Genomic DNA, 12,944 nt, shown 5'->3' with positions numbered 1-12,944 from the left:
TTAAAAATAATCACAGTGACCTGGAGACAATTCTGGAGCTACTCAGTGCTGAAATCACACCTTTCCACTTCATAGTAGACATTAGCTGCAAGAGTATCTTGTTTACCAGCCATGCTAGACATGTCATACTTCAAACATTATTTAAAGGATCTGCCTGGGTTATTAACTAAATGGTAGCCCCTTTAAATACCTTGCAAGTGCCTGGATTTAAGTGCTACATAGGACAAATTCAAGAGGCAAAACTTGCACTGGAACACAGCAACCTAAGGAACAGAACTTTCAAAGGACCGTACTTTCATATTTATTTAATGAGGACCAAGTATTAAAAAACTTAAATTCTAAACTATAGGTTAGAGTCAATGTTATTATGGTTATATAGATTTCTAAGAAATATTTAAAATGTCTCCTGTTTGAAGTGGAAGATCTAAAATAACTTGTAGAAAAGAATGGTCGATGTAAATTGAACCACAAAGCATAATTCAGAGATCATTGTGAATGGCTGATAGGTGGCAAATACATAGTCAATTATTGGTGTTCCATAATTGCCTTTTCCAGTTGGGAGGGTGGGTATATCAGATTTAATATGGCCATTAATCACCACAATACTCATTGCTCTTAACTGTTCCAGCAAGAGAACTTCAGTTTATCAGCTATACTGTTCCTTTTTAGGTCTCGCCTGGCGAACGCAGCGCGAAGCACTGCTGTCCGCCAGCGAGATCTATTGTTGCTGACTTGCCTCGGAAGTGGGGCAGGAGATGGGCACGCACAGGCTTTTGGCGGATTTGAGTTAGTGTACGCGCACGTGAACACGCACGCCCACACACGCGATGTGCACATCTCCTGTCCCTTTCCGTGGCAAGTTGGAGCGGCCCTCTGCAAGACTGGGCTGCTCAGAATGCTAAAAGGACACTGTGCCTCGATGAGGCACCAACAATAGCCCACACGGAGCCCCCCAGCTGTAGCACTTCTCTTGCGGGGGTTCCCTGCACTCCTGGGAGCCCCGCGCTGCCGTGGGCTGCCTCGGCCACCGCACTCTTCACCCGGGCCCCCTCCTGGGACCCGGGTCTTCTCTCCAGTCCGGCCGCCACCGTGGGGCTCTCCCTTCAGCATGGGAGCCCCGCGTTAGCACGGCACGCCGGTTTATGTTTTGCCGGAGCAGGCCCCGCCCACTTCCTGGCCAAGGGCGCCTGACTTCCGGCTTGTTTATGTCAGATCCTCTAAGGGTGGCATGCACATCTATCTGGATCCGTTTTTGTGTCAGAGCCCTCAAGAGTCACTTGTCCAGGCTTGTTATATTACTGGGGACGACTAGGGCTTACACCCACCGAAGAACCCAGCGTGTTGACGAGATTTGCAGAGACATTTATAGTGAAGGTTAGTATTCATTGTTGTATTGTCCAGAAAGTGGTGAGACCCGTGTATGGTGCTTAATATAAGTTATGCCGGACTGAGAAGACCGAGCGGGGGAGTTTTTGACTGAATTTGAGGTGAAATTGGAACTTTGTCTCGCTGTTTGGCCACAGTTTGCTGTTTGGTGCACACACTGCCGTTAAGCGCATGAGCAACGCATTTAAAGGAAAGCTTTCCGTGAGGCTGATTCCAGCGAGCAGGCATAGTTAGACGCGCGGAGTTGGGCGCGAGTAGTTGCTGAGTCTATACAGAGACGCGCTCACGATGCGTGCGCACAAGTGAACGGAAGGGAATGATGCATGCATGTTTAATGTGCCGACGAAAGAGAATAGACTGGGAATCACAGTCTAACACCAACGCACAGGACGTACGAAAGAATGAGGAACTTCACGCTGTGTTTCCAGCTTTGAGGCATCGCAGTGTCACTCGAGTCCTCTGAGTGTGTAACTCGAGACATACCATAGTGCTGTTATCAGTGTGCTACATCGGCACAATAAAAAACAAGCATTTGCAATGCAATAGGTCTTGCATTTACGCGAGTTTGAGCTATTGACATTGCAAATGACAATGCCTTTTATTTTTGTTTTCGTTTTTAAAACATAAATAAAAGGCATTGTCATTTGCAATGTCAATAGCTCAAACTCGCATAAATGCGAGACCTATTGCATTGCAAATTCTTGTTAAATAATGTTTCTTCTAATTCCATTTTGTTCTATGCTTGTATAGCCTCACTAGAAAGATGTGCATTAAAATCCCCTACAATTAATACCAACTGAGCTTTAATTTTATCAATAGCTCCATGAATAAAATCAAAGTAGCGAATTAGGTAGGAATGATTTTGCTATCCCGAAAGGATTTATATAATAAAAAGCAAGAGAGAATGTTCCACTAAAAATCTGATGCCAAAGAAAAATCAATCCCAATACACTGTAGAACATCACTAGAATGGAGAGCAATCTCATACTTCCAAGTAAAACTCGTTAATATGTCTATTGCTAATACTCCTTTTGCATAAACCTTTTTGGAACTTTTGGCTGGTCATTTATTACATAGTGGTTTTCTACTAAAACATTTTAAGTTTCCCGTATACATATAATGGAAATCCTTAGATTCATTACACATTTAATTTTATTGAAATTAGTTCCATCTGAGTTCCAAGAAATTATTTGAAATTTTTGCTTAATTTAAAGGTCTAGTTTGCATGCATAATTTGTTTTAGTTTAATTCTTTTTCCAAGAAGGTCCAGGATTCTTCTTTATTTAATGTGGATGGGATGGGTTATGACAAGATCGTAACACTACCATCTACAGGTGTTTAAAAATTCATTTTCCTTGGAGTAATTATTTGAGATTTATTGAAACCTTTTTTACAGAAGAAATCACAGTTTAAGCCAAATTCATTATGAAACATAATTAATGTAATATTGGTAGAAGACAGTAATAACTATTGAAGGTGTATATGTGTGAGACTGAGTACTGTATATCTGTGGAATGGGCAGATATCAGCAGAAAAACATTGTCAAACTCAATAAGTGGAAAAGTGAAAGGGCGAGACTTAATGGATGTGACAAGTGAAAATCTGTGACAAGTGAAATCTGATGCCTCGCATTCCATTGATAAACGGTAGGACCTTTCACATGCCACTGCTGCCGCTTCACCTGCAGCTCAGAACCTCCGGTCATCACGGAAACCCTCACCACACCCAACTCACCGACCACAACTGCCCCAGAACTACTCCACTGAGACCTTCTCAATGCCTGATCGCTCTGCAAACACACAAGCAGAATTTGCGACACCATCACCACCCTCACCACGACGTAATCTTCATTACAGAGACCTGGCTCAATCCCACATCCACCCCTGACATCGCCATCGCCACTACGATGCCCATCGGCTGCAAGATGATACACCAGGACAGTAGCAACTACCACAGAATTGGCATCACCATCATCCACAAAGAAATCATATGCTGCACCTCTACCGAAGACGACACTACACCAATCATGGAACACCTCAACTTCCAACTTCAATTCGCCGGCAGAACTACCATCAGAGGCACCGTTGCCTACAGACTCCAAGTGCCATTCCCAATTTCATCGCCCCCAATTGCCATTGACTCCAAGCACTACATCCTCCTCAGTGACCTCAACTTCCACCTCGACAACCCCAAAGACGGGAACACTGGCAAACTCCAGGAAAGCATGAGCAATATCCGCCTCACTCAACTGGTCACCAACTCTACACACGGCTCAGGACACCAGCTTGACCCAATCTTTACGTCCGACAGATTAAAGTACAGTCATGTCAACAAACTCACCTAAACCGACAACGCCACTGTTCACTTTGCCATGACAGGATCCTCAAGCACCACCACCAAGCCTCCCAGTTCCTCCCACCACAGCTGGAACAAAGTGACAGAGTCCCAACGGATGAACACCCCTAACACCAACCAACCTTGAACAGGCTGTCAAGAATCTTTCCGGCTGGATCGATTCTTGACAGCCTGTTCAAGGTTGGTTGTGGAGTCGGGATGGATGGTGTTAAGGGTGTTCATCCATTGGGACAGAGTCACCCCTATCAATCCCACCATGGCCAGAAGACCCACTAAATAAGCCAGCTGGTATACACCAGAACTCAGGACAATAAAAAGCAACTGCAAGCGGCCAGAAAAAAGAAGTCAAATTAGCAAAGATCCCAAAGACCTAGCCACCTTCAAATCTGCCCCCAACAAATACCACCATCTCCTAAAGGACACAAAAAGAGATGCCCTGACAGACCACATCGAAACCAGCTCCAGCCATAGCAATGGAATCTTCAGCATCGTCAGAGAGTTCTCCTGCCCGCCAGCCACCGAGAACACGATTGCCCCTTTTCAGGAACTCTGTGACATCTTGACAGGCTACTTCCACAACAAGATATCCACCATCTACAGAAACTTCAAACTCTAACTCACCAACCTCTACAACCTTCTAACACCAATGGGCACCACTCACAACCACCCACTTACCGCACAGGAACAACTCACCACACAGAGACCTCAGCCATCATGATCTCCATCATGGACCCTTGCCCCCACCACTTCTTCAACTTTGAGTGCAAGGAAATCAGCTGCAAGCTCACCTCCATTCTTAATGCATCCATCACCACAGCCACCTTCCCTGACGAATGGAAACACGTAGAGGTCAAACCCCTCCTCTAGAAACCCTCCGCCGACCACAGTGAACTCAAGAACTACCACCCCATTTCTCTTCTCCCCTTCCCCGCCAATGTCCTCAAGAAAGACATCAACCAGCAACTCACCGAACACTTGTAGAGAAACACCCTGCTGGACAAATCCAAATCTGGTTTCCATACCAACCACAGCATCAAAACCGTCCTGATCGATACCATCAACGACATCAGAACCCTCCTTGACTGGGGGGGAAACAGCAGTCTTGATCCTCCTCGACCTCTCAGCAGCATTCGGCACTGTATCCCACCACACCCTCAACAAGAGGCTCCACCACATCGGGATCCAGGGAGACACCCTCAGATGGATAACATCCTTCCTCACAGGACGAACCCAGAGAATCCGCCTGCCACTTTTCACCTCGGAACTCAAGCGTCACTTGTGGTGTGCCTCAAGGTTTATGCCTCAGCCCTACTCTGTTCAACATCTATATGATGCCCCTGGCCAACATCTTCAGAACCCATGGCTTCAGCATCATATCCTATGCAGACGACACCCAGCTCATCTTCTCACTCTCAGAAGACCCCTCTACCTCTAGCACAAACTTCCACAACTGCATGACGAGTGTCTCTGAGTGGATGAAGACCACCGGTCTAAAGCTCAACACGTACAAGACGGAAGTGCTGATTTTTGTGAAGGACACCTCTCCGTGAAACGACCCATAGTGGCCCTCAGAATCCGGTCCCACACCGACAGACCATGCCCACAACCTTGGCATCATCCTGGACAGAAAATTTACCATGAAATGCCAGATCAATGCAGGCTACTCCACCTGATTTCACACCTTCCGTATGCTCTGAAAGATCTTCAGATGGCTCCCAGTCAACACCAGGAAAAAAGTCACTCAAGCCCTAGTCACGAACAGGCTCGACTATGGCAATGCGCTCTATACTGGACTTTTCAACCAATTCCAGAAAAGGCTCCAGACGATACAGAACTCTTCTGCCAGACTCATCCTCGACCTCCCCAAACGAACCTATATCACCTCCAACTCAGGAACCTCCACTGGCTCCCCATCCAGAAAAGATGACAATTCAAGATGCTGATACATACCTTCAAAGCCCACCACAACCAAGGACCAGCATAGATCAACCACAGTCTGAACTTTCACTAACCCACCATACACCTGAAGTCTGCCCCCACACCCTCCCATACACTCCCTGCATTTGCTGAAGTTACAGTGGAGGATGCTCCTTTTCCTAACTCGCCGCCAAGTCCTGGAACGACTTTCTCCTCCACCTGCAAACATCATCCTCTCTCTAGGAATTCAGAAAGGGACTCAAGACCTGGCTGTTCGACTGATCCCTGCAAGAACCTAGCCCCTGGATACCCTCATCGGCGACAAGCCAGACTTTACAAATCCTGACTGATTTATTGATTGATTAATTTATTGAACAACATTAATAAAATGAGGTCTTGCCTGAACTTGCAATTATTTATTTCCGACAATAAGTGAACACTGACTCTGAAATTCAACAGCCAATTGATTATGCTCTTTATCCTTAGAAAAGGGTTTTACAGTCCTTTTGAGGCTTTATTGGTGCAAGAGGATTACGCTTGAGTCTATATATAATATCATATCAGAGAGCTCAGATACTTGCTGTTCCAGAATTAACATAACATATCATGAACATATTTTGTTATTCTGTATTTCTTTAATCTTCCTTTCTTCTTTTGGATATTTACTTGTTCTTTTCCTCTATGTTTTATTTTCTACTGTAGGGAAGATTCAGGTAAGGTTTGTGGCATACCTTTAACTTATTTATTAAAAATAAGAAAACGCTGAAAGGGAACATTAGGTTCTATAAAGGAAATGTATTTGTTTTTAATTGATCTTCTGTAAATACATTTCACAATTAGCATTCTTCTGTTCCTTATTTTTCCTCATTGCTGCATTCCCAGTCTGAATACTTCTATATGTACCTTTTTAATATACTAATTCAGTAAACCTTATCTTGTGTTTTGGGGTCAGCATAAGCTTGAACATAAGGTTCTATAAGCTTTCATGAAAAATTAGGCCAGTTAGCAAGTGTAACTAATATTGTAGATAGGACTTCAAAGATGTGATCTGAGCTAAGTGTCATGTGCTCCAGGAGATTTAAAAGGGAGTCAAGTATTTTCTATAATATCTGTTGATCCTCTGATAACTGAAGATAGTTCCCTGGGAGATTTGAAGAAACATTTAAGGGGAAGACCAGAGTATTACATACTTCTTCTTTAGGGAGTTGGATATCACTAGGAGTACTGTTGAAGAGCCCTAATGTTTCTTGTTTCTAATAGGTACTAAGGGTTTTGGGAGATTTAACTTAACATCCCGAAAAATAAATTCCATTGAAATTGGAGACAGCATAGCAAACTCGTTAGCATGCATAGGCATCTTAAGTGGGGCCAAATGTATGAAACAATTTTGCATTTGAAAATGGTGCGAATCGCACAATTTGGCTGATTGCGAATGAAAAATTGCCTTTCATGATGTATGGAAGGCTTTGCAGTTGCATATTTAGGTAATCTCTATTCTTTACGATTACCTAAAATTGCAAATGTAAATGGGGACTCACAATTTGCTATTCTGTAAGCACATGTATGAAGCATTTTCCAAATGCAAACTGTTCATGTAGGAAAATGCAATTACCATCGACTTCAAGTCGATGGTAACAATGTGCAAACTTTGAAAAATGCACAAAACTAAATTTTTCAAAGTGCCATGTACCGCACACATGCCCCTAGGACAGGTGTGTGCTTTACATGTGCATGTTTATTTTGGGGGGGGGGGTGCTGTAGAGGGGCCTTAGGCCCCTGGGCACCATTTGCTTTGCATTCGCTAATTTGTGATACCAATCAGCCCATAGGAATAAATGGAGTACTATTACCTAATAGCGATTCGCTAATTACCAAATCGCTATTAGATAATATTAAGGAATCACAAAATCTTTGCGATTTCTCACATACATTGCATTTTGCGATTACCAAATAGCGATTTGGTAAACATCTCCATTTGGTAATCACAAAATACTATTTTAATACATGTGGCCCCAAGTGAGGAGACTACAATTCCATCTGCCATTGGCAAAAGTTGAAATGTCAATGTTTGTGTAGACACTATACAGCTTTATGGCAGATGCCTAAAAATAATCTAGGACAGTTGTCATTATTCCCTTACGTTCATCAGGGTTGTAGTAGTAGAAACAGAATCAGAATTCTCTTTATTTGGCTGCAAACAACCATAACAGCATGCAAGATGTGCAAAATAGCAATAGAATGCATACAGATTAATTAAAACATGCAGATAAAATAAATAAAATCATCAGGTTTAGGATATTAATGACAAACAATCTAAAAAGAAAACAGGCTGGGGTGAGCAAAACCATGATTAGGACTGAGGTGGATACTAATTAATTAATTAATCTAAACATATCGACCTTTTGGAGTGGACTGCGGCTTTGAGAAATAGTCATATGTCCACACGTTTCATCACCTGCTAATGCCAGGAAAAAATTATATGCTTGCATACAAAGCAGTAGAAAAATGGTATGAGGACATTTTTGGTATACATTTTATAATATTCACAAAAGACAAGAAAATGTACCATAGTTTGCATGTGCAAATTAGTACAAGGGCATTCTCTAGAGTCGAACTGCAGTTGGTGTTCATCCAGAAAACTAAGAAAATATTTCACTATACCAGCCCGAACTCTGTACAAAAAAAAAAGCCTTTCCTAGGTCTTATTAGTATTCTGCAGGTAGTTCGTAGAATGGCCCCGGGATAAAGATATAAATAATGCTTAACACTTGATTTTTGTCTTTCAGCCCTCGTCCTCTCTTCTTTAGCTCGCTCTAGCAACAAAATTTGCATTTGCTCTCTGACGGGGCTACCCGCGGCGTTCTATCTAAAAACATATCGGCCAATCCAATAGCTTGCAGAGATTTTTTGAGGTGAGCTATCCAGGGCATCAAAAAACTCTAATCACATTCCAAACAGTCTAAAACTATCTCTCTGGTTAATTTTGCTTCTTCTGAGGTCCAGAGAGATAGCCACAAGAGAATTGACCGGCTACAAATAGAATCTCTCAGTAAGTCTAATCCTAGTTTATTGGGGCAAATAAAGCTAGTGGTTGTAGTAGCAGTAAGTGTACCCACTCTAACTTGGAAAAGAACATAAGGATTGTGAGCCACCACAAATGGATTTTTTCTAGTACCCTTTTGTCTGCTTGAGACGTTGTCTGATTTTTAAGTAAAATAGTTCTGCAGCACAATTTTTTATTAGTCATGTTTATATGATCTATTAGTCCTTAAATAACAAGAGCTGTTTCTTATCCCCAATAACAACTAAAATTAATGTCAAAGCTTATAGGAATTGCTGTGTTTCAAAAGAAAAATACCAGCCAACGCCCAGTTTTATTACCCAGTAATAACAATAAAAATATTTATTTCCTTAAATACTATAATACTTCCATGAGAGTCCACCATTTCCAAATAGAAGTGCCAGCGATTACCACTTTCTTACTTTCTCTACCAAATGCCAGCTTCACACAACACTACAAACTAAGTAAATACCACGAGGACGGCCAGTTGTTTTGTCCCTTTTGTTAGCAGCAGTTCCTCTGTACCTTGACGATTCAAATTATCCAAAAGCACAGCAAATAGCAAACAGTTGTGTTAAACGCCAAGGAAAAGAGAAGGAAAAGGTAGTTTCCAATGACCCCATAAGTTAAAGGGATGCCTTGCTGCATGCCCACCGGTGCCGACTCCTCAATGCGGGCTAACTCACTGGCATTGGAGCCTTGGGTACAGAGGGGCCTCATAATCTAAGTAGCCCCCTGAATGAGCACTGGGGATAACAAATGGCTATGGATAATAGTGCTGCTCTGCTTGGATCCACTTTGATCCTTTCAATCAGAGCCTTCCCAATCATAGACAAATAAATCACAAAGTCCCACCGCCCACCTCCACGGTCTGCAAAAGCAGTGGATTAATAATGTAAGGACTTGGACATCAATACAATCACCACAGCACCCAACAGCAACTCTAGTTGCTCAGTCAAAATAGACCAGCAGAATCCGCAGCAAAATTGAAGGCTGGCCTCAGGCATCAAACATAAGACATAACAAACATAAAAAGTTCAATGATGAAACACTGGGTGCTAGCGTTAGCACTTTGAGGGCATGAGAACATTTGGCGGAAGGAGCCAAAAACCATTCTACATCACCACAGTTACCTGGAGCCTTCAACCACCCCCACCAGCTGTCAGTTGAGCAATCACCCTATTTCAAGGTAACTTTTTCACAAGTGTTGTACTAAAAAAAAAGAGTGGCTTGTAACCAGTAGCATGAGAGTGACTCAGTGCAGGAACTATGCTCTCAGCAATGTTCACAAATATAGTAAAAGTGCTAGTTGTTGCTAGTGAATGGGCTCATAATGAATTGCCAGATTAACGCCATATCCTCATCATGACATTCAGATGGATCCCCACCGAATCCAGAAAGACAGTCACCCATGCACTCATCACCAGCAGCCGCGACTATGGCAACGCACTCCACGCTGGTGTCACACAGAAACTCCTCAGGGCACTACAGAATGTTCAAAACACCACAGCCAGACTGGTCCTCAACATACCCCGCCGCAGCCACATCACTGAACACCTTTGAGAACTACACTGGCTCCCAGTCAACAAAAGAATCAATTTCTAGCTCCTCACACATGCCTACAAAGCCCTCCACGATGCAGGACCAGCATTCATGAACCACTGCCTCTCATTCCACGTACCTGCCAGACACCTTTGCTCTGCCGAACTGTCCATGGCCATCGTCACACAGATCCACAAGATCAGAGTCGGAGCAAGATCCTTCTCCTACCTCGCCGACAAGACCTGGAACATCCTATCTCTCCACCTCAGGCAATCCCTGTGGCTAACCCAATTCAGGAAGGATCTCAAGACCTGGGTCTTCGACTGAACCTCTGCACGCAGATGGATCAGCAGCCCCCACCCCCTCAACCCCCACAGTGCCTTGAGAACCTTACGGGTGAGTAGTCGTGCTATATAAACCCCTGAATGATTGATTGAATGGAGGATTTCTCACTTTTGCAGTTTGCTTTTTAAGTTTGCAAATAGCAATTCACATTTTCATAGTTTGCAAAATGAAACTGAATTTGGCTTTGACCAAAAACCAGTGTTCCTAGTTTCTTGGCTTTAGCAACTCTGTGAAGGCAGCCTTTTTGGCTCAATGCCAATTTATTATTTTTTTTTAAATTTTCTTAAAACAAACTTCATTTTTTTAACTTTATCCAAAATATTCCCAAGACTAGAGTTAGAATACTATAAAAGCCTCCCAGAATATGTGAGGAAAGTTATATTTTCCCCAAATATTCTAAGACTGGAGTTAAAGTAGTAAATCTGACCTCTGAGTGTCCCCCACACCCACTGCTGACCTGAGGGTGCAACTCAAGAAGATATGAGCACAACTCAAGGCAAGCATTTTCACTTCAACGGTTGGAGGTTTTTCAGGTAAGCTAACCATGCCTACTCGAGGACTAATTTTGACTTCAAATGTGTCAATTTAGCCGTCAAGTCAAGTCAAATGATCTTTATTCGGTTTAGCTGTCAGTTTATTTATTCTATGTATTTTTGTTATTTTTTACTGGGACAAACAAGACGCCAGAGGTGTAAGAGTGCCCTACTGTATTTTGATACAAAGGTGTAGCAGCAAGAATCATCATTGAGGCAGCCCATAATGAGTTTACAAATAACCGATTAAAGGAATAATACAGTAAAACATATAATGGGAAGTCTTTACAACAGTACAATTGAAGAATAACCAAGAACATTCAAAGATGGAATTGTTTACTTACATCATCAACACCGATTAGATGAGGAGCTATATTTCCACAGCTAAAGTCTGGGTTCAGCTTCAAAACCTGTGCAAACAGAAGTCTGCAGAGCGAACAGATTTGCTAACTGTTTGATAAGTATTGCAGTCCCAATGATTTCCCCTGACAGATTCCAGCATGTCGAACCGCAGACTTTTATTGGGGGGAAAAGGCACAGAAATTGGCAAAGCATGCAAAATTCAGTGCTTTAAATATTGACTTTCCACATTGTGCCTCGTTTCCAAATGAAAAACTTGGATTAGGAGCTATTTGCCATACCCAGTAAATACCACACCCTGGATTAATGGTATTTACCAGGTGCAGTAACCACCTCACCAAATTCCCACCCAATTGATGTTGGCCCTTGGCCCTTGGTCTTATCCTGGATTCCCACACACTTGAAATGGCATTAGTAAGCATTCATTTAATAAATTTATTTTTATGTCTGCTCTTGTCTATGGCCGGCAGAATTGCCATTATTAAAATAAAGATTCTCCCCTTTTTTTCTCTTTGCCAACATTCCCATCTCATAGGTAACATGATTATGCAGAATTTACTGCGATGTACCCCACTATGCGATTATTAGTGCTTGTAATTCCCAGTAGCATAGTGGTTAGTACTTGAATTGATTCACATAACTGCATGGGATTTGGAAACGATACTAATGTTTGGTCTGTTACACCATATTGGACTTACGCAAACCCCAATAAGTAATGTACTGCTTTAATAAGAGTATGTGATGAATACAAAATGAGACGTCAACTGTCAATAGGAATGTGTCATTAATATTATCATCTTCTAATTGTAATACACTGTTGGACTCAACGAATGTGTTTATATGCTAAATTGATTTGGTAGGATGCAATTGATCCTTTGACCGTTCAAAGATGGCGACCATGTAAGGGGATAGCCTTTGGACGTATAGTCCTTTGTTTATTTCATTGACATTAAGCTTATGTGCAACTTTATTTAAATGTTTGGTGTTGAGTGTTCACTTTACACGTGATCAAGGCTTTTGCCGAAACGCGTAGTGTAAATAAATATTTGGACCTGGATACGTGGCTGCCGTGCCTCTTTTCCTGAGAGCATACTTTATCGTATTGTATTTGGGACATATATATATATGTGTATATATATATATATATTTATTTATTTATTTATATTTTATAACATCAGTTAGGGTCAGTATGCAGAGTAATCATTATAGGTCCCATGTTTAAATTAAAAAAAATAAAAAGGTGTTTTGTATTATTTATTGAGTACTTTTGTGTACCACACAATTTAAGTAACTTCGGAGCGCTAGACAGTGCTAAAGGAAAAGGATACCGACTAAGCCTGGGTGGAGTTCGCTGAGTTCCGTGTAGCGGAACTCCGCGAAGTAAAAAAAAAAAACTCTGCCTAGCTACGCAGAGCTACGCGAGCAGCGGAGTGCATTAGATAAAT

At 42.2% G+C, this 12,944-nt stretch overlaps 1 protein-coding gene across 1 annotated transcript in view; it reads right to left on the bottom strand.

Annotated features, from left to right (window-relative positions):
• The window catches only part of LOC146776459 (solute carrier family 66 member 2-like), a 172,549-nt gene that overhangs the window by 23,774 nt on the left and 135,831 nt on the right, over positions 1–12,944 (bottom strand). The window lies entirely within an intron of this gene.

Source organism: Triturus cristatus, chromosome 12 (genome assembly GCF_964204655.1).
Source record: "Triturus cristatus chromosome 12, aTriCri1.1, whole genome shotgun sequence".
NCBI classification, from domain to species: Eukaryota; Metazoa; Chordata; class Amphibia; order Caudata; family Salamandridae; genus Triturus; species Triturus cristatus.
Note: the sequence above shows the minus strand (reverse complement) of the source record. Positions and strands in the feature narration are given on the sequence as shown.